Source organism: Mobula birostris, chromosome 8 (assembly GCF_030028105.1).
Source record: "Mobula birostris isolate sMobBir1 chromosome 8, sMobBir1.hap1, whole genome shotgun sequence".
Classification (NCBI taxonomy): domain Eukaryota; kingdom Metazoa; phylum Chordata; class Chondrichthyes; order Myliobatiformes; family Myliobatidae; genus Mobula; species Mobula birostris.
In genome coordinates, this window is record NC_092377.1 from 10,559,728 (window position 1) to 10,583,229 (window position 23,502).

The following is a 23,502-nucleotide window of genomic DNA, read 5'->3' on the forward strand; positions in this document are numbered from 1 at the left end:
GTGGAGATACGTCTCTACCAAAGGAGGTTTAAGGCGCTCCTTCCCTCCATTAGCCTGCAGGCCACCCTTGGGGGAAAATGTTGCATCTGGTTAGCACTGCCTTCCCCCCCCCCCCCCCCACATCAGGGTCACATGAAACATGAAGCCATGGGAGCAGGTAGTGGGTTGTCATACAAGTAGCTGGTGCATATCACAAGTCCTGGTTACACAACCACTGACGCCAGGCTGACAATCTCTGAAGAGTATTGATAATGGCTGGGTTCACCCGTCTTGTAAAGATACTGCCCAGGAAAAGGCAAACCACTCCTGTAGAAAAATTTACCAAGAACAATCATGGTCAAAAACCATGATCGCTCGTGTTTTACAACTCGGCACATAACGATTGTGATTAAATAGGGTGGCATGGAAGTATAGTTGTTAACGTAACGCTTTGCAGCATCAACTGTATGATTGGGGTTCAATTCCCACCACTGTCAGTAAGCAATTTTTACCTACACCCGGTGATTCACACTTCATCTCATGTTCTCAATATTTATTGCTTATTTACTCATTATAATTATTTCTTTCTTTTTGTATTTGCACAGTTTGCTATCTTTTGTACACTGAATGCCCAAGTCAGTGCGGTCTTTCATTGATTCCAACATGGTTATTACTTTATTATGGGTTTATTGAATATGCCTGCAAGAAAATCAATCTACAGGTTGTTTATGGTGACATATATGTACTTTGATAATAAATTTACCTTGAACTTTGTGTGGCTTTCCGCCAAGTGCTCCAGTTTCCTCCCATGCACGGTTAGAATTAGTAAGTTGTGGGCATGCTACGTTGGTGCTGGAAACATGGTGACATTGCAGGCTGCCTCCAGCAATCCTCACTGATTAGATTTGATGCAAACAGTGTATTTTGCTGTATATTTTGATGTACATGTGACAAATAAAGCTAATCTTTAAACTTTGCTCTTTGTAGCACTGGGGTAGAAGCTGTCCCTGAGCCTGTTGGTTCATGCTTTCAGGCTTTTGTACCTTCTGCCAGATGGGAGAGGGAGAAGAGAGATGCCCAGGGTGGGTGGGATCTGTAACCGAGGTAGTGAGTGGTGTAGCAGAGACAATGGAGAGCAGGCTGGTTTGTGAAGGGTGCAGATCATGTGTAAATGTAAGGGATTATTTTAATTTGATATCACGGTTGGCAAAGAGATTGTGGGCTATTGTAGGTTCCTGTGCTGCACTGGGCTCTGTTCAATATGCAAGCTTTACCATCCCACTGCTCACGTATTAACTCAAACCTGCTTCAGCTGAGCCAGTGGCGTAGTGAAAAGTGTTTCTCATTTTTAAAAGGTGTGGTGAAAATAAAACACATTCCGCTTCCAAAGTTAAAGTTCAAAGTAAATTAGCGTAGCGGTTACCATGATGCTGTTACAGGACAGGCCAGTCCAGAGTTGGGAGTTCAATCCAGTGCTGTCCGGAAGGAGTTTCTGTACGATCTCCTCATGACCCTGTGGGCTTCCTCCCCTCCCAGGAGCTCTGATTTCCTCTCGCATCCCAAAGATGAACTGGTTAGTAAATTAATTTATCGTTGTAAATTGTCCCATGATTAGGCTAGGGTTGAATAGGTTTACTGGCGATGTGACTCTTTGGGCCAGAAGGGCATGTTTCACACACTGAGTCACTAAATAAAATTAAAAAATAATAATTTATTATCAAACTGTACATGTCACAATATACTACCCTGAGACACACTTTCTTGCGGGCATTCACAATAGTGATAAAGAAATACAACGGAAACACTAAAGAGCTACACACAAAGAGGGTCAAATATCCAATGTGCAAAAAAAAACCAAACTGCAAATACAAAAAAAAGTGAAAATAATATTGAGAGATAATATTAGAAATTTCTGATACTAAAGCACAGAAATGCCACTTTATGACCAACCCGCATGCCGAACAGCGGCAATCTTGCAACGCTCTGAGGCTGTAATAAAGTCAGTCCACGTGGTACGCGGCAATAAATAAGGTTCACTTCAGTCAAAGTCTCACCACTGGGGAGAAACTTTGCTCCTGCCTGTTTTGTGCTCTTCACTTAACAAGTGAACCCTTGTAGAGAAGGAGGGTGTTGGGGCCACATTGGCAGCCGTCCACAGTGATCGATTGTGAACACTCGGCATGTCTATGTGTGTGAATGTTGTGCTGAGACATCCTAGGGAGGCAGAGCACGCAGGCTTGGAAGTTGTCAGTAAGGTAGCGCTGACCACGTGGTTCATGCAGCACGTATCCCTTGTGTCCGCTGAAGAACTGTACGTTGCAGAAAGAATTCATTCAGCTCCATCTGTTTGGGGAAGAAATCCTCGGTCATACTGAACATAGAACAGTACAGCATAGTACAAGCCCTTTGACGCATTTCACTATATATTTGATGCACGTGTGACAAATAGCACTAATTCTTCAGTCTTAGTGGATACAGTAGAGAGAGTGCAGAGGAGATTTACAAGGACGTTGCTGGACTGGAGGGTGTACCTTACGAGAATAAGTTGAGTGAACTCAGCCTTTTCTCCTCATTGACGGAGGATGAGAGGTGACCTGATGGAGGTGTACAAGATGATGAGAGGCATTGATCGTGTGGATAGCCAGAGGCTTTTTACCCAAGGCTGAAAAGAATATGTGGAGGCATAGTTTTAAGATGCTTGGAAATGGGTACCGAGGGGATGTCAGGGGTAAGTTCTTCACACCGAGAGTGGTGGGTGAGTGGAACACACTGCCAGCGGCAGTGGTGGCGGAGTATACGATAGGGTCTTTTAAGAGACTCTTAGATAGGTAAATGGAGCTTAGAAAAATAGAGGGCTATGCGGTAGGGAAATTCTAGGCAGCTTCTAGAGTAGGTTACATGGTCAGCACAAGATTGTGGGTCAAAGGGCCTGTAATGTGCTGTAGTTTGCTATTTTCTATGTTCTCTTCTCCTTGATCAGTCAGACAATATAGAACAAAGAACATTTCAGCACAGTGCAGGCCCTTTGGCCCACAATGTTGTGCCAGCTCTTTGACCTACACTACTAAGATCAATCTAAGCCTTCTCTTCCACATAGCCTTGCGTATTTGTTTTCATCTATGTGCCTATACATGCTGGTATTTATGCACATTTTATTCCATATCTGTAACTTTTTTAATCTATAATTCCCTCTTCTCGCTGCTGCTGTCAGTGGGGGTGGTGGGATTACAGGGGCCTCAGGACCTGTGCCACCAGGTTCAGGAACAGTTATTACCCTCTGACAATCGGGCTCTTTAACCAGAGGGGTAACTTCACTCCCCTCCCCCCCCCCCCCAACATTGAACTGTTCCCACAACTTATGGACTCTCAAAGTGAACTGTTTAAGGGGAAAATGAGGAGGATCTTCTTCGCTCAGAGGGTGGTGAGAGTGTGGAACGACCTACCAGTTAAAATGGTGGATGTGGGTTTGATTTCAACACTTAAGAGAAATTTGAAGAGGTACGTATGGATGGGAGAGGAATGGAGGGCTATGGTCAGGGTGCGGGTCAACGCAACTAGACCAATTACTAGCTTAGCATGGATTAGATGGGCTGAAGGGCCTGTTTCTGTGCTGAAGTGGTCTATGACTCTATAATTCCAAGTTTTATGTGCTAACTCTTCACTCCTATTTTGTATGTTAGTCTTTTTATTATTTAAGTGACCTCTCACTCGTTTTATTTTCTCTGCACACATATTTTTTGTGTGTGTTTTTGTGGAAATGGCTGCTTGCTATGTTTTACAATAACAGATTTTTAAAAAATAGACGCAACAATGTCACTAGTCTTGGCAGCCTTTCAAGTTCCCGATGGGTGAGCTGAGATATCCAAACATCTCGGGGAAACTCTGGCAGCTAGTGACACATTCCTGGGAATCTCTGGCAGAGGGCAAGGCATTCCTAGGAAACACTGTCAGATGTTGTCATGTTCCCAGGAAACTGTTAGGTATCCACAGGTTCCTGGAAATGTCTGTCACGTGTCAGCTGATTCCTAGGAATCGCTAGCAGGTACCTGCCCAACACTGGGAAACTTTGGAAGACGGTGACATGATCCTGGGGCGCCCACTCTCCCCTCCAGCTGTCCTCAGTAATCTTTCCCTCCTGACAGACACCGACACATTTCAGATTCAGATTTAGCAGCGCAGCATAGAATGACCTTCCAGCCCAACAAGCCACACTGCCCAGAAACCCACCAAGCCTAATCACAGGGCAGTTTATCATGATCACTTAACCTACTACCCAATATGCCTTTGGACTGTGGGAGGAAACCAGAGCACCCAGAGGAAACCCACGCACACGGGGGAAAAAAAAGTACAAACTTTCTTACAGATGATGCCAGCCTTGAACTCGCATCTCCAGCGCTCCGAGCTGTAATACCATTAAGCTGACCATTATACTATGATAGCTCCCATTATTTATCACATCTACATCAAGACATACAGTGAAATGCGTTATTTGGGTGAGCATCAAACACAGGCTAAAGATGTGCCGGGGGCAGCCCGCAAGTGTCGCCACACTTCCTGGTGCCAGCATAGTTTATCCACAATGCTCGGTGGAACAACAACGCAGAAGAAACAAGCAACAAAACAACAACAGCAAAACGAGCCCCGTTCCTCTCTCCCACTTACCTCCACCCACTCATCCAGTCCTCCAACCCCCGTTCCAGGCCTCCAGCCTCCAGTGAACTCAGAGGCTTGCAGCCATTGACCTTCTGACTTCCCCAGTGGCCTCAGACACTGAGGCATTTCTGGGAGACTCTGTCACTTGCTGACATATGCCAAGGGAATGTGTTATATATTGTCATATGGTGTTGTGAACAGTATCCGATAATATACTAACTTCAAACAATAGAAGATTATGGTGTGTATAAGGGACAGGGTTGATCTAGGAGTAGTTTGACTAAAACTGTTACGAATATTCTCCATGTCTTAAGAGTCATAGAGCACTACAGCACACAAACAGGCCCTTCAGCCCATCTAGTTGGTGACACCTTGTCCCATCAATTTGCACCCGGGCCATATCCTTCCAAACACCACCCACCCATGTGCCTATCCAATCTTCTTTTATATGTTACAATTGAATGGGTAGCCACCATTTCCCCTGGCAGCTCGTTCCACACTCTCACACCCTCTTGAGTGAGAATTCCCCCTCAGGTTCCCCTTAAATAACTTGCCATTCATCCTTAACCTTTGACTTCTTCTCTTTGACCACTGTGTGTGTGTCTGTGTGTGTGTATATATATATATGCGCATGTGTGTGTATGTATATATATGTATGTATGTGTGTGTGTATATATATAATAGATGTAGACAGGGTAAAGGGTTGCTTTTTTACAGCGGGGAAACATGCCATTTCTGTAGTGGACCACATCTGAAATAACAGTGAGCTGGAGGACACAAAGCTGCGCCCAGTTTCCTGTGTTTGGCCTGTATCCTTCTAAACCAGGGGTTCCCAGCCATGGACCCCTACCATTAACTGAGAAGTCCATGGACCCCAGGTTGGGAACCTCTGCTGCAAGTCCTGCCTCTCAACACCTATCCAAGTGATGCTAAATGATGCTATTGCAACACACACACACACACACACACACACACATACACAATGCTGGAGAAACTCAGCAGGTCAGGCAGCATCTATGGAAACAAATAAACAGTTGACATTTTGGGTGAAGACCTTTCATCAGGACCAGAAAGGAAGGGAGAAGATGCCCTCAACCACTTACTCTGGCAATACCTACCACCGTCTGCATGATAAAATTGCTCTGTGGGTCCCTTCTAAATCTTTCTCCTTTCACCCCAATAGTCTCTCTAGTTTTGAACTCCCACTGTCCTGGGGAGAGATCTGTCTACGCCCCTCATGATCTTATAAACCTCTCCTGCATTCTGCAGCACGGTAGTGTAACAGTTAGTTCAGTGGTCCTCAGCACCAGCTGGCGATCACTGACCGGGGTTCAGTTCCTGTCACTGCCCGTACAGTCTTCCTGTGACCGCGTATGTTTCCTCCGGGTGCTCTCGTTTCCTTCCACGTTCTAAAGATGTACATTGAGGATTAGTAAGTTGTAGACGTGCTGAGCTGATGCTAAAAGCATGGTATCACAATCCTTGCTAGTAATGATTTGATGGGAAAAAAAATGCATTTCACTGTATGTTTCAAAGCTGAGGCGGAACCCTACGCCAGAGCCTGCGTTGCTGCGACGCGCACTTCTCCCAAAATGTAACCGCGCATCGCGGCAACGCAGAACGCAACAGGTGTGATTGTCTGCTTGGTAGCATCGCATTTCATCCTACGCTGCAATAGCTTCCCATTGGGTGACTGAAGGGCAGGGAAGGAACTCTGGCTGCAATGCTTTCCATAAAGCTTTACAGACCTCCGAATTATGGAGGACACATTTCGCTTTTACGAAAAAAGACACTTACTTCTTGTTTACCCGGAGAAAGACTACCATGACCATGAAGCCTTGCATGGGCAGGTGTGTGCGAATGCGTGACATGCGCGAATTGCAGTGCGACGCAGACACACCAACGCACAAGTATAAATGCTCACAACGTGCGTAGGTTACGGCGTCGAATTAACGCAGAAGTATAAATCAGGCTTAACCCGTACTTTGGAATGTGAGCGGAAACCAGAGCGGAGGAAACCGACGCGGTGACAGGGAGAATGTACAAACTCCTTACAGACTGGCTCGGGAAGTGAACCCCGGTCACTGGCGCTGTAAAGGGATGCGCTAACCACCATGCCACCGTGCCATCTGGATCTCTGAATCTAATCCTGCATTCAGAGCCTGGCCATCCCCTCTGCCACGGTTACTGCGACGCTAAAACGGCTCCAAGCGTCGAAGTTTGGAGTTCAATTCCAGCGTGGGTTGCTGGGTGGTGCAGCTCGTTGAGTTGGAAGGGTCTGATCTGCAACAGATCTCTAAGTAAATCCAGGCAATCTAGTCCTGGCAACATGGTTATTAATCTTCTCTGCACACTTTTCAGCTTAATCACATCTTTCCTTAAACAAGGTGACCAAGGTACACTGTATTCCTCACCAACAACTTATAGACTGCAACATAATGTATCAACTTGTGTAAGAACTGCCATAACATCCTTGAATAATTTGAGAAAATTTGTCAAGCCTGACTTATCTTTCATTAAACTATGTTGACTGGATTTGATTATCGTTAGCTAGTAGATACTTTCTCATATTATTGATTCTAGCACAATGCCAACAATAGAAGTTACACTAACTGGCCTATCATTCCCTGCCTCTGTCTTCCTCCCTGCTTGAGTCCATGACTTTTGCCAACCTTCTGCTACCCTCCCTGAATTTATCGAGTTCTGAAAAACCCCAACCAATGGCTTCACTGTCTCTCGCATTAGATCAGGGTTGCTGGGCAGTGCAGCTTGAAGGGCCAGAAGGGCCTGTTCTGCACAGTATCTCAATAAATAAATAATTTTAATTGAACTTTGAACTTTTTAATCCCTTGCGATTGGGATTTTTACAAATTACTTCCTATTATTTGAAATGAGCCCATCCGTGATCTAAGGGATATTGGCAGTGTCTGACTTGAAACCAAAAATTACTTAATATATCTAATCTACCATTTCTGTTATTAATTCACCAGCCTTGGTTGTCTCGAACTCCCACACTTACCTGAGATAATTCTTCCTGTTTACATATCCATGGAAACTCTGTTTATTTTGATATTGCATACAAGCATTCTCTCAAATCAGTTAATGAATCTTTGGCATTCAGTACTCCAGAACACTGAGGAAGCCAAGTCATTAAATATTCAAGGACTTTAGAGCACAGGAGGCTGAGGGGGATCACCTTGTGGAGGTTTATAAAATCAGGAGGGGTATAGATAAGGTGGAAGCCCTAGTACACCTGCTTGTTAACACCTCAATGTATAAAACATGGTCAAGAGGTTCAGTTGTTGTTCAGACTAAACGTCAGAATGTGGAAGAAATGTGATGTAAGTGACTTTGACCACAGAATGATCATTGGTGCCAGATGGGGTGATTTGAGTATCTCAGAAAGTGATGATCTCCTGGTGTTTTCATTCTGAACAGTCTCTAGAGTTTATGAAGAATGGTGCGAAAACAGAAAAATCATCCTGTGAGTGAAAATGCTTTGTTACTGAGGGAGGTTGGAGGAGCATGGCCAGTCTGGTTCAAGCTGACAGGAAGGTGACAGTAACTCAGAAAAAAACACACATTACAACAGTAGTGTTCAGAAAAGCATCTCTGAAAGCACAAGATGCTGAACTACAATAGATGGGCTACAGCAGCAGTAGACCATGAACACACAGTGGAGGTACTTTATAAAGTGGCTACTCTTTGTACATCTGCAGAGACCTTTCATGTAATGGTAGTGTTTTCACAGCTAATGCCATTGGTGCTGAGAAGTTGATTGGCATGATGCATTTTGAACATTCATGACTTGTTCGTTGGCTCCGGCCTGCAGATAACTAAACGCAATAAGCTCCATTCTCTGCCACCCGTGACTGATTATAGCTCCAGCAATTTGTGCATGTTGCTCAAGATTTCCAGAAACTGCAGGATCTCTTGTCCCTCCGCGGGGCAGAGGCAGTGTGTCCACAATTAGCTGTTGGGCCTCAACAATATTTGTTTGAAGGGTCGACGGCATTAGCGTGGGTCATGTTCAACCATTTAGTTTGTATTTTTTTTAATTGAAGAAAAGCATTTTTCTTGCATTATCAAGGTGAATGTGTTTATCTAAAACCCAGCACATTTTTATTTGACACCTCCACTACCCTCAGGCAGAAACATCTGAAGATGTTGTGCAGTTATCTCTTTGCAACTAATGAGAGGTTATTAGCACAGTTTGACAGGTAGCTGAGTGCAGCAAATTGTCCTTCTCATTGGCTTCCTCGTACGTTGTTCCATAATGAGATGTACTCAGTGGCCCCTTGATTAGGTACACCTCGTTAATGTGGATATCTGATCAGCCAATCATGTGCCAGCAACTCAATGCATAAAAGCATGCAGACATGGTCAAGAGGTTCAGTTGTTGTTCAGCCCAAACATCACAATGGGGAGGAAATGTGATCTGAGTGACTTTGATCGTGAAATGATTGTTGGTGCTAGATGGAGTGGGTTCAGTATCTCAATAACTGCTGATCTCCTGGGACTTTCACGCACAACAGTCTCTTAGAGTTTACAAAGAAAAACAAAACATCCAGTGGGTAGCAGTTCTGTGGGTAAAAATGCTTTGTTAATGGGAGAGGTCAGAGGAGAATGGAAAGACTGGTTCAAGCTGACAGGAAGGTGACATTAACTCAAATAACCCCACGTTCCAACAGTAGTGTGCAGAAGAGCATCTGTGAATGCCCAACACATCAAACCTTGAAGTGGATGGGCTACAGCAGCAGAAGACCATGAATGTACATTCAGCGGCTACTGTATTAAGTACAGGTGGCAGCTGATAAAGTGGTCACTGAGTGTAGCCGCAGTAATACTCGGAGAGGCTGTGTCTGAGGGGCTGGTCGGAGGCTCGAAGTTTTTGGACGGACTCAGAGTCGGATGTGGTCGGGTGCTTCCAATGATGCTGTATCGGCAAGTTTACGGCGCTTGGAGATTCATGGCAGGGAGAGTTTCTCCCTTCTGCCGCCTGCGTAAGATGATGAGGCTATCGGGACTTCGAGACTTTTTTTTCCCATGCCCATGGTCTGCTCTTTATCAAATTACGGTATTGCTTTGCACTGTTGTAACTATATGTTATAATTATGTGGTTTTGTCAGTTTTACTCTTGGTTTGTCCTATGTTTTCTTGTGATATCATTCTGGAGGAACATTGTATCACTTTTTAATGCATGCATTTCTAAATGACAGTAAACGAGGACTGAGTGTCCTCGTAATGTAAATCTAATACACAGAGGTAAACATGTTGCATCTACTTTCCATAAAGAATGCTCAGGTGTTCACTGACTTTCAAGACTCTGCCAGTTCTTTGAGCAACACACACAAAGTGCTGGAGAAACTCAGCAGACCAGACAGCATCAATGGAGGGAATAAACAGTCAGTATTTTGGGCCTGAGATGCTTCATCAGGGAGGGGGCAGAAGCCATAATAAGAAGGTTGGGGGAGGGGAAAGCGAACAAGGTGATAGATAAGACTGGGCATGTAGGGGAGGGGGTTGAAGTGAGAAGCTGGGAGGCAATAGGTGAAAAGGATATAGGGCTGCAGAGGAAGGAATCTGATAGGAGAGGAGAGTGGACCATGAGAGAAGGGGAAGAAGAGGGGCACCGGGGGAAGGTGACGGGCAGTGAGAAGAAAAGGGGCGAGAGGAGAGTCAGAATGGGGAATGGAAAAAGAGAGAAGGAGAGAGTGAATAATCGACATTCATGCCATCAGCTCACCTTCCAACCTGTACTCCTTCAGTTTGTTCCTTTGGTCATGTGAACAGGGGAAAGGTTGACTAGGTTAGGATTAGAGCGCAGGAGAATGAGGGAGATCCGACAAAGAGTTTCACAAAATTGAGTGGTATAGATAGGATGAATGCTTGCAGGACATTTCCCCCCCCTCACTTTGGGTGAAATGAACTAAGACGTCGTAAGTTTAGCGTGAAATCTGAAATATTTAAGGGGAACTTCTCTCTGAGGGTGGTGTGAGTATGGAATGAGTTGCCAGTGGAAGTGGTCAATTTGCGTTCGAATGCAACATTTAAGAATTAGATAGCTACATGGATGGGAGAGGTATACAGGGCTATGGCTGGGTGTAGGTAGGTGTGAACATGTGTAATAGAAGCACAAAGAATACCACACCTAGTAGCCACCTGCCTGGTCCACCAACAGTCCCCTGCCACATGCCTGGAAGGCTGCTGATGTCCTACATTGGACTCACCAAACACACAGAATCAGGGTGGAAGCTACCAAGCAAGAAGATCTCAAGCATGAGAGAATCAGCAGATCCCAGAAATCCAGAGTAACACACACAAAATGCTGGCAGAACTCAACGTGTCAGGCAGCATTCATGGAAATGAATAAACAGCCAACAAATCGGCCAAGACCCTTTTGCAGGACAAAGAAGGAAGGGGGAAGATGGCAGCATAAAGAGGCGGAGGGAGGGAGGGGAAAGAGGCTAGCTGGAAGTGATGGGTGAAGCCAGGTGAGTGGGAAGGGTCAAGGGCTGAAGAAGGAAGAATGTGATAGGAGAGGGGAGTGGACGATAGGGGAAAGGGAAGGAGGAGGATATGCAGGGGAAAGTAATGGGCAGGTGAGAAGAAGAGAAAGGTCAGGGTTTGGGGGGTTGGGGGGAGAGGAATTCTTCACCGGAAGGAGAAAAAGATATTCATGCTACAGGTTGGAGGGCACCCTGACGGAATATAAGTTGTTGTTTCTTCACCCTGAGGGTGGCCTCATCTTGGAACAAGAGGAGGTCAAGAACCGACCAAGGTCCTCCGAAGGGTCTCGACCTGAAACGTCGAATATACTCTTTTCCATAGATGCGGCTTAGCCTGCTGAGTTCCTCCAGCATTTTGTGTGTGTTGCAAGGACCATCATGTTGGATCAGGAATGGAAATCAGAATTAAAATATTTGGCCACTGGGAAGACCTGCTTTTGGCGGATGGAGCGGAGGTGCTCGATGAAGCAGCTTCCCCAGTTTATGATGGGTCTCACCAATTTAGAGGAAACTGGATCAGGAAGCACCAGACACAATAGAAGATCTGATCCCTTGGATCTGGTACTAATGATATCCCCATGTCTGCAATTAATATAATCACCCTGCAATCTCTTGGTCAATCCCTCCCATCTTAATCAGCAGAGCAATGTTAGTAACGATAAGTCTCAACAGGTCGAGCATCATCTGTTGTGGGGGAAGGAATTGTCAACATTGAGGGTCCACACTCTGCCTCGAAGTCCTGCGCAGGTTTTCAACCCAAAATGTTGATAATTCCTTCCCCTGCCCCATCCCCACGGATGCTGCTCAACCTGCTGAGTTCACCCAGCAGTTTACCCGCTGTTACAGATACCAGCATTGGCAGACTCTTGAGTATCGTCAGGAGCAGCATGGTAGCATTAAGGGCGACGTGGTAATGTAGCGGTAGGTGTAACGCTTTACACGGCCGGAGACTGGAGTTCAATTTCCATCACTGTCTGTAAGGAGTTTGTATCTTCTCCCCGTGACCTCGTGGGGTCCCCTGGGTGCTCCGGTTTCCTCCCACGTTCCAAAGAGGTACAGGTTAGGGTTAGTAAGTTATGGGCATTGTGTGTTGGAACTGGAAATGTGAAGAAACTCGTGGGCTGCCTCCAGTATATATTCGAGCTGCATTGGTCGTTGACGCAAACAACTCATTTCGCTGCATGCTTCGATGCTTCCATGTGTGCGCGAGGCTTCCAGCTCATCTTAAATCTCTCCATCGTCCATTGTACCTCTCCACTCTCGTGGCCCGCTGAACTTGTGACGCAAAGTGAGGGAGCTAAGTGAGGGAAGTGGTCAGGGTTGCAATGGGGAAGTGGATTTGATTTGTTATTGCTGCACGTACCGAGATGTAAAGTTTGTCCTGCGTATTGTCTGTACAGATCAGATCATTACACATTGCATTGAGGAAGGACAAGGTAAAATAGTAATAATGCAGAATAAAGTGGAAAGCCCCCCAAAAAGAACAGTGCAGACAAACAAGGGTGGCAGTGTGGTGATACGTTTCTAGCAAAGGAGGTGTAAGGCGCTCCTTCCCACCGCTAGCTTGCAGGTCACCCTTGGGCAAGGTGTAGCTTCTGCTTATCTCCTCTGATCAGGGCCACATGAAGCCATGGGAGCAGGCGGTGGATGGTTGTATGAGCAGCTGGTGTATATCACAAGTCCTGGTTATGTGACCACCGACTCTTTGAAGAGTACTGATAATGGCTGGGGTCACCCATCTTGTAAAGGCACTGCCCAGAAGAAGGCAATGGCAAACCACTTCTGTAGAAACGTTTGCCAAGAACAATCAATCATGGTCATGGAAAGACCATGATCGCCCACGTCATACGACATGGCGCATAACGAATGAAAGCAGATAAACAATAAGGTGCAAGATCATAAGAGGTGGATTGTGAGGTCAAGATTGCATCTTATCATACCAGGGAACCATGTACTGTACTAGTCTGGTAACAGCAGGGTAGAAGCTGTCATTAATTGTGCAGTGGTTATGCCACTGATTGTGTATTCTGGAATCCCAGTGCAGGCAATGACATGCAGACATGGTTATTGTGTAAGGTATTTGCATAGTTGGCCCGCAGCACCTCTACACCCATCTCTTTGCCCAGACTTTCCATCAGCTGTTAGCCCCAGTGTTTCCTCAGCATCACTTTTTCCTGAGAAATTTGCAACACACCTAGGGCTATTTTTCCATTTCACAAAAAGAAATGCTTTGTAACTGCAGGTCATTGTTGCGTAAGACTGAGAAAAGCACAGCAGTTGAATTAGTTCCTGTTTTTCACTGAATGGCTGGGGCTGCTTCATTACGTCGATGTGCTTGTGACCAGTTCTGTGCATTTCCAATCCCAAACTCGTGTTCTATTTTTGAAAACAGAAAATGCCACCGGTCAGGAACATCCTGTTAATCTGTAAACTATTGTTAGTCCTGTCCTGTTCTCTCCCCATCCCCCCGCAAACTACTCCCCTTCCTCTCACCAGGTTTCACCTATCACCTGCCAACTTGTACACCTTTTACTTCCCTCACCTTTTTATTCAGGGTTCCTCCCCCTTCCTTTCCAGTCCTGAGGAAGGGTCTCAGCTGAAACATTGACTGTTTATCTCCCTCCATAGATGTTGCCTGACGTGCTCAGTTCCTCCAGCATTTTGTGTGTCAATCTATAAACTTTCCCAGATCAGGGGAGAGGCTGAAATAATCACAACTATTTAATCTTTTCTTAAACATTGAAATCGAGCTGGCATGCACCACCAGTGCTGGTAGCTCATTCCACACACTCGTGACCTTCAGCATGATGAAGTTTCCCCTCATGTTCCTCTTAAACTTTTCACCTTTCACCCTTAACCCATGACCTCTGGGTGTAGTCCAACCCAAACTCAGTGAAAAAAGCCTGCTTGTATTTACCCTATCTATACCCCTCATAATTTTGTATACCTCTACCAAATCTCCCCTCAGTCTTCTACATTCCAAGGAACAAAGTCCTATCTGGTGAAACAAACGCTCAGCGGGTCAGGCGGCGTCTGTGGTGGGAGAAATGCTGAACGTTTCCGAGTGACAAGGAATCTACTGGAGGAACTCAGTGGGTGAGCAGCAGCTGTGGTTATTTGCTGCTCCAAATTCCATCAACGGCACCCTCGTCTCCATCTGTACCACACAAAATGCTGGGGAAACTCGGCAGGCCGGGCAGCATCTATGGAGGGAAGTAAACAGTCGATATTTTGAGCCGAGAGCTGCCTCCGTGGGACAGAATCAGAATCAAGTTTGTTATCGCTGGCATACAGTAATGTGCAAAGGACTTGGACACAGCTAGGGTTCCTAAAACTTATGCACACACAGTACTGTATTTGTCAATGTGGACTGGAGAGTGAGTTTGTATCTCTGGTGGAAGCAAAGAATATTGAGAATGGTGAGGGTATATATAGCAGAGGTTGCTAGATTCTTGATTAATCAGGGCATGAAGGGATACAGGAGAAGGCAGATCGGAGCTGAGGAAAATTGGACCAGCTATGATGAAAATGGCCTAATTCTGCTTCTATATGCTATGGTTTTATGGTTTATAGGTCATTACAGTATGTCTCCCTGGTGCTTCCCACTCCATGCCTCCTTCCCACTCTCGGCCCACAAAAGAGACCCATATCAGAATCAGGAGGCAAAGAGCGGGAATCAAACGGAGTATTTTCTGATTGGCTGCCCACAGGGGTCTGTGTTGGGATCGCTTCTTTTTACGATATATGTCAATGATTTGAATGATGTAATTGAGGGCTTTTTTTGGCAAGTTTGTGGATGATCCAAAGATAGGTGGAGGGGCGGTAGTTTTGAGGAAGTCAGGAGGCCTACAGTAGGATTTATACAGATTTGGAGAATGGGCCAAGAAGTGGCAGATGGAATACAGTGTTGGAAAATGTATGGTCAGGCACTTTGGCAGAATAAATAAAAGAGAAGACTATGTTCTAAATAGAGAGAAAATTCAACAATCTGAGATGCAAAGGGACTTGTGCAAGATTCCCTAATGGTTAATTTGCAGGTTGAGTTTCTGGTGAGAAGGGCAAATGTGATGTTAGTTTTCAATTCAAGTGGACCAGAATATATAAACAAGGATGTAATGTTAAGGTTTTATAAGGCTCTGGTGAGGCCTCACATGGAGTACTGTGAGCAGTTTTGGGCTCCTTATCTAAGAAAGGATTTGCTGACATTGGAGAAGGTTCAAAGACAGTCCAGGAAAATTATTTTGGGATTGAAAGGCTTGTCATATAAAAAGCATTTGATGGCTCTGGGCCTGTATTCACTGGAATTCAGAAGAATGAGGAGTGATCTCATTGAAACATATTGAAATGTTGAAGGGCCTCGATAAAGTGGATGTTTTCTGTGGTGGGGGAATCTAAACCCCGAGGATACCCCCTCAGAATAGAGAGGCGTACTTTTTGGATGGAGATGAGGAATTTCTTTAGCCAGAGAGGGCTGAGTCTGTGGAATTTGTTGCCACAGGCGGCTGTGGAGACCAGGTCACTGGGTGCATTTAAGGCAGAGGTTGATCAGTCAGGGCTTTAAGGGACACGGGGAGAAGGCAGGAGAATGGGGCTGAGAGGGAAAATGGATCGGCCATGATGAAATGGTGGAGCAGACATAATGGTCAAAATGGCCTAATTCTGCTTCTCTATCTTACGGTCTTGATGGTAGTGATGAGAAAAGAGTTGGTGAGGGTCTTTGGTGATTGAGGCACCATCTGAATACTGGGAAGATTTTGCCCATGTTCGAGCTGGCTGAGTCCACAATCCTCTGCAGCCTCTTGTGATCCTGCATATTGGACCCTCCATACTGGGCTGTGATGTAAGTCAAGTTAAGTCAAGTCACTTTTATTGTCATTTCAACCATAACTGCTGGTACAGAACATAGTGAAAACGAGACAACGTTTTCCAGGACCATGGTGCTACATGAATGATACAAAAACTACACTGAACTATGTAAGAAAAAACCACAAAAACTACAGTAGACTACAGACCTATCCAGGACTGCATAAAGTGCACAAGACAGTGCAGGCACTACAATAAATAATAAATAATAAACAAGACAATAGGCACAGTAGAGGGCAGTAGGCTGGTGTTAGTCCAGGCTCTGGGTATTGAGGAGTCTGATGGCTTGGAGGAAGAAACTGTTACATAGTCTGATCGTGAGAGCCCGAATACTTTGGTACCTTTTTCCAGATGGCAGGAGGGAGAAGAGTTTGTATGAAGGGTGTGTGGGGTCCTTCGTAATGCTGTTTGCTTTACGGGTGCAGCGTGTGGTGTAAATGTCTGTAATAGCGGGAAGAGAGACCCCGATGATCTTCTCAGCTGACCTCACTATCCGCTGCAGGGTCTTGCGATCCGAGATGGTGCAATTTCCGAACTGAGCAGCTGCTCAGGATGCTCTCAATACAACCTCTGTAGAATGTGGTGAGGACGGGGGGGGGGGGGGGGAGGGGGGGGATGGACTTCTCTCAGCCTTCGCAGAAAGTAGAGACGCTGCTGGGCTTTCTTTGCTGTGGAGCTGATGTTGAGGGACCAGGTGAGATTCTCTGCCAGGTCTTAACGATCTCTACGGAGGAGTCAGAATCAAATTAAATAAAATATAAGCATAGCGCACCAATGACTCTGAGAGGGAGGCTGGAGGGGGAGTGATGGATGGGTGTGCTGGCAACGATGGGTAGGAAGCTGAAATCAGAACCTTGACTTCACTTCCCAAGATGCAAGTACATCAAGTGTTCCCAAACTGTGGTCCATAGATCCCTCGATTAACAGTAGGGGTTCATGGCATAAAAAAGATTGGGAACTCCTGAAGGAGGTCGACTGTTTATTCATTTCCATAGAGGCTGCTTGACTTGCTGAGTTGCTGCAGCAGTTTGTTTGTGTTGCTCAAGCCAGTGCAAGAGTTCGCCTGAAGCAGTATCACTAACCCAAAGCAAGCAGGTGAGAGAGAACCATCGAACAACAACACAGCAGATCAGGCGACATCTGTGGAATGCTGGCCGGGCTTTGCTCTTGAAAGAAAACCGCATCCTCCAAATCAACATGCACAAAACGCAGGAGGAACTCAGCAGGTCAGGCAGCATCTCTGGAAATGAATGAACAGTCATCGTTTTGGGCTGAGACCCTTCATCAGGGCTGGAAAGGAAGGAGAACAGTGCCAGAATAAAAAGCTGGGAAAGGAGGACAAGATAGAGGGTGAAAGGTGAAGTCAGATGGGTGGGGAAAGGTAAAGGCCGAGAGGGAAAGGAATCAGATAGCAGAGGAGAGTGGACCATGGGAGAAAGGGTAGGGGGAGGGTGATAGGCAGGTGAGGAGAAGAGGTCAGAAGCCAGAGTGGGGAATAGAAGAGGGAATGAGAGAGGGGAAAAAAACAAGAGAAAAATATTACCGCAAGGGTAAATCGATGTTCATGCCATCCTTACTCAGATAGCTGTGGCATTCATTGCCTGTGGAGGCCAAGTCATTGGCTATATTTAAAGTAGAGGGTGATAGGTTCCTTATTAGTCATCATCATTATGTGCCATTTCGTATGTCATGGGTGCTCATGGTCCTTAGACATGATTGCTGTTGGCAATTTTTTCCCACAGAAGTGGTTTGCCATTTCCTTTTTCTGGGCAGTGTCTTTACAGGACGGGTGGCCCAGCCATGATCAATTCTCATCTGGGATTGTCTGCATGATGTCCATAGTCACATAACCAGGTCTTGTGATGTGCACCAGCTGCTCATGGTTTCACGTGACCCTGATCAGGGGGCTAAGCAGGTGCTACACCTTGCCCAAGGGTGGGCTGCAGGCTAGTGGAGGGAAGGAGCACTTCCTTTGGTAGGAACGTATCTCCACCCATTCTTGCTTAGAAAGGGCATCAAAGCTTACGGGGAGAGGGCAGGAGAATGGAGTTGAGAGGGATAATTAATTAGCCGTGATGGAATGGTGTAGCAAACTTGATGGGCTGAATGGCCTAATTCTGCTCCTACATCTTATGGTCTAGTAATCCATGATCTTTCCGAGGAGTTGGAACCCATTGGGTTGAATGGATTCAGTCTACATTTCTCACTGCTTCAGTAAAGCAACCAGCATAATCAAAAATCTTACTCACCCTGGACTCTCTCTTCTCCCCCTTCCACCAGGCAACAGCTACAAAACCCTGAAAGCCTGTACTGCCTAGATCCAGAACAGGTTTTACCCCGCTGTTATAAGGCTATTGTGTGGGCATGTGGCCAAGTGGTTAAGGCATGGGACTAGCAACCTGAAGATCGTGAGTTCGAGCCCCAGCAGAGGCAACGTGTTGTGTCCTTGAGCAAGGCACTTAATCACACATTGCTGTGCGACGACACTGGTGCTAAGCTGTATGGGTCCTAATGCCCTCCCCTTGGACAACATTGGTGTCATGGAGAGGGGAGACTTGGGCAACTGCTGGTGTTCCATACAACCTTGCCCAGGCCTGCACCCTGGAGAGTGAAGTCTTTACAGGTGCAGATCCATTGTCTCGCAAGACTAACGGATGCCTTAATGATTAATGATAATAAGACTATTGAATGTTCCCCTAAGATGATAAGATGGACCCTTGACTACACAATATATGATAATTTACCTCCACTGCACTTTCTCTGTAGCTGTTACACGTTATTCTGGCTTCTGGCCCCCTTTCTTCCCAGTCCTGATGAAGGGACTCAGCCCAAAACATCGAAGGTTTATTCCTTTCCATAAGTACTGCCTGACCTGCTGAGCTCCTCTAACATTTTGTGTGTGTTTCACTTTATTCTGCATTGTTACTGTTTCAGCTTGTTCTCCCTCAATGCACTGTGTAATGATTTGATCTGTATGAATAGTACACAAGACAAGCATACTGTCATTGAGTCATAGGACACTACGGCACAGAAACACGCCCTTTGACCCTTCAAGTCTGTCATTTCATAGCTTGTCACAGCAGACAGTCAGCTATTCTTGTCTCTTGCGTAGTGTCAGGATTGGTCTCCTTTCGGATTAACTGGCTTACGGTATGAACGTTCCTGACTCGACCCTTATTTTTTACGAGGCCGAGTGGCTAGCTCGGTGCTCAACCCGGCACGGATGAAAAGCGTGCTCGGGGGGTGGCCCGACTGGGTTTGAACTCGGGAGCCTTCGCTCCGAAGTCCGGCGCTGACGCCGCTGCGCCACTAGCCGGCAATTCAAGTCTATGATGGCCTATCATTCTTCCTTGTCCCATTAACCTCCACTGGGACCATAGCCCTCCATACCCTCCCGTCCATGTACCTATCTAAATTTTTCTTAAGTGTTGAAATTCAACCTGCATCTACTACTTCCACTGGCAGCTCGTTTCACACTCTCACCATCCTCTGAGTAAAGAAGTTCCCCCTCAGGTTCCCCTTTAATATTTCACCTTTCACCCTTAACCCATGACCTCTAGTTCTAGTCTCACCCAACATCAGTGGAAAAAGCCCGCTTGCATTTACCCGATCTGTACTCCTATAGATGTGACATGCGTCCAGCACCAATGTGGCATGCCGACAACACACTAACATGTATATAGATGTACATAGCACATACATCTTTGGAATGTGGAAGGAAACCGGTGTACCGGGAGCAAACCCAAGCAGTCATGGGGAGAACATACACAGTCCTTACAGACAGCGGCGAGAACTGAACTGTGATCGCCAGCACAAGATGGCTTACATCCACAGATTGACTGTATTTCCATAAACTGGCACTGGGCAGTACACAATGTGACTGACAGGAAATAATAAAGTAGTGCTGGAGTTAGTGGGTAGAGATGTTGGTTAGCCTTACTGCTTGGGGAAAGTACCTGCTGTTGAGTCTGATGGTGCTGGCATGGATGCTGCGTAGGCTGTCTCCTACAAGCAGTCCATGATCCCACCCACCCTGCTCCTTCATGATGTTACTGGCCCTTTTCCAGCACCTTTCTGTGTATACATCCTTGATGGGGGGAGGGGTAGATTGGTGCCAGTGATGCGTTGGGCAGTTTTGTGTCACCACTTTTTCTAAGGTTGTTCGGCCTTCCGGTCTGCCGCAGTGCAGTTTCTGTACCATGCACTGATGCATTTTGTTAAGATACTCTCTAGTGCACACCTGTAGAATGACAAGAGTACGGATGTGTAAGGTCCAACAGGCAAATAGGCACTGCTGCCCTTCCCGAAGTCTAAAACCAGCTCTTTGTTTCACTGACATTGAGGGCAAAGATGACATAACATGTCACTAAACTTCTTCCTGTACTCAGAGGTACTGTCCTCCGTGGCAGTGTGATCTGCAAACTTGTAATTATATGGATTGGAACACTTTCACAGGCATATGGGACCTGCTTGGAAAGGCATTTGTCCAGCATGATCCCGATGGGCCGAAGGGCCTGTTTCTGTGCTGTATGACTCTATATAACAGATTCAAATATTCACCAGTGCCACAGGTGATATAAAGATATCAACAAGAGTTGAGAGAGTTCAGAGAAATTGACAAGGACTTTGTCGGGAATTGAGCACCTAAGTTATAGGGAAAGGTTGATTAGGTTTGGACTTCATTCACTGGAGCGTAGGAGAATGAGGGCAGATTTGTTAGAGGTTTACAAAATTATCTGGGTTATAGATAAGGTTAATGTAAGCAGGTTTTTTTTCCCCACTGAGGTTGGTTGAGATTAGAACTGGAAGTCATAGGTTAAGGGTGAGAGATAAGACCATAAGACATAGGAGCAGAATTAGGCTATTCAGCCCATCGAGTCTGCTCTGCCATTCCATCATGGCTGATCCCGGATCCCACTCAACGCCATACACCTGCCTTCTCGCCATATCCTTTGATGCCCTGACCAATCAGGAAACTGTCAACTTCCACTTTAAATAAATGCACAGACTTGGACTCCACCGCAGTCTGTGGCAGAGCATTCCACAGATTCACCGCTTTCTGGCTAAAGAAATTCCTCCTTACCTCTGTTCTAAAAGGTCACCCCTCAATTTTGAAGGTGTGCCCTCCAGTTCTGGATACCCCCACCAGAGGAAACATTGTCTGCACATTCACCCTGTCTAGTCCTATCAACATTCGGTAGGTTTCAATGTGATTTCCACCCCCCCCCCCACCACCGCATTCTTCTAAATTCCAGTGAGTACAGGCCCAAAGCTGCCAAATGCTCCTCATATGTTAACACTTTCATTCCTGGAATCATCCTCATGAACCTCCTCTGGACTCTCTCCAATGACAACATATCCTTACAGAGATATGGGGCCCAAAACTGTTGACAATACTCCAAGTGGGGCCTGACCAGTGTCTTATAAAGCCTTAGCATTATCTCCTTGTTTTTATATTCTATTCCCTTTGAAGTAAATGCCAACATTGCATTTGCCTTCTTTACCACAAGCTCAACATGTGAATTAACCTTCTGGAAGTCTGGCATGAGGCCTCCTAAATCCTTCTGCACCTCTGATGTTTGAATTTTCTCCCCATTTAGATAGTAATCTGCACTATTGTTCCTTTTACCAAAATGCATGATCGTACATTTCCCAACATTGTGTTCCATCCGTCACTTCTTTGCTCATTCTTCCATTCTGTCTAAGTGCTGCTGCAATTGCATTGCTTCCTCAGCACTACCTACCCCTCCATCTTCGTATCATCCGCAAACTTTGCCACAAAGCCATCATATTTATATGAAATATTTAAGGGGAACATGGGTGGGGGGTGGGGAAACTTATTCACTCAGAGGATGGTGCAATTATGAAATGAGCTGCCAGCAGAAGTGGTGGATACAAGTTTGATTTCAATATTAGGAGAAATTTAGTACATGGATGGGAGGGGTATGGCCCAGGTACAAGTCAATGGGACTATGTGGAATAACAGCTCAGCATGGATTAGATGGGCTGAAGGGCCTGTTTTTTTTTGTGTACCAGTGCTCTGACTCCATGATCTGTGGAATTCAGTGGAGATGGAAGCATTTTCTCGGTATGGATACCAAGTCAGGGTCAGCACCCTGGTATGATATTCTGTAAATGCCTCCAGAGCAGAGATCAGGCCTGAGTCAGGTTGTAATCTCACACCCAAGCCTTTCCTCCCTCGAAGGAAGTCGGCGAAACAGATGGATTTCGCAGCACTCTCTGCATTTCACAGCCAGTATGATTGAGAGGAGCCTCTCATTCCACATTTGTGTCACTGTTTGAGTTTAAACTCCCAGCTGCGTGATGGGATTACAACTCCAGTCTGTGGATCAATGGTCTGGGCCTCTACAAGTAATTTAACTATTTCACTGCCACTAATTGGGTGGTGATTGTCGCCACCACTTTTTTTTCATGTGTGTACTGAGTATTAGAGCATAAGACATGGTAGCAGAATTAGCCCATCTTGTCTGCTTCTCCTTTTGATCATAGCTGATTTAATATCCCTCTCAACACCCTTCTCCCCATAACCCTTGATGCCCTTACTAGTGAAGAGCCTATCAACCCCTGCTTTAAATATTCCGATGACTTGGCCTCCACAGCTGTCCGTGGCAATGAATTCCGCAGATTCACCGCCCTCTGGCTGAAGAATTTCCTCCTCATCTCTGTTCTAAATGGATGTCCTTCTATTCTGAGGCTGTGCCCTCTGGTCCTAGACTCCCTGACTATAGGAAACATTCTCTCTGCCTCTATGTCTATTCCCAGGGAAGAATGTGTGCACTGACCAACAGGGTATTTCACTTTTTACATCCCAGTTTTTAAAACGATGTTATTTTATGGCAACTGTATCCCCAATCCCAGATTTGGATTTAGATCTACACTTTTGCACATTACAGGCCCTTCAGCCCGTGATGTTGTGCTGACCTTATAATCTACTCTGAGATCAATCTAACCCTTCCCTCCTACATTCGTTGGTGATGTACACCAACAAACTCATTCGTAAGGCCAGTGATGTTGTGGGGATGGAACTGGACTCTCTCACGGTGGTGTCTGAAAAGAGGATGCTGTCCAAGTTGCATGCCATCTTGGTCAATGTCTCCCATCCACTACATAATGTACTGGTTGGGCACAGGAGTACATTCAGCCAGAGACTCATTCCTCCGAGATGCAACACAGAGCGTCATAGGAAGTCATTCCTGCCTGTGGCCATCAAACTTTACAACTCCTCCCTTGGAGGGTCAGACACCCTGAGCCGATAGGCTGGTCCTGGACTTATTTCACCATTTACTGGCATAATTTACATATTACTATTTAACTATTTATGGTGTAACAGAAACCAATTTCCCCCGGATCAATAAAGTATGACTATGACTATGTGCCCTGTCATATGACGTAGGTGATGATGATCTTCCCACGACCATAATTGCTCAGCAAATTTTTCTACAGAAGTGGTTTGCCATTGCCTTCTTCTGGGCAGTGT

At 45.8% G+C, this 23,502-nt stretch overlaps 1 protein-coding gene across 3 annotated transcripts in view; it reads left to right on the forward strand.

Moving 5' to 3' along the window:
• hivep2a (HIVEP zinc finger 2a) overlaps positions 1-23,502 on the forward strand; it is a 258,561-nt gene that overhangs the window by 9,568 nt on the left and 225,491 nt on the right. The gene's annotated exons all lie outside the window — the stretch shown is intronic.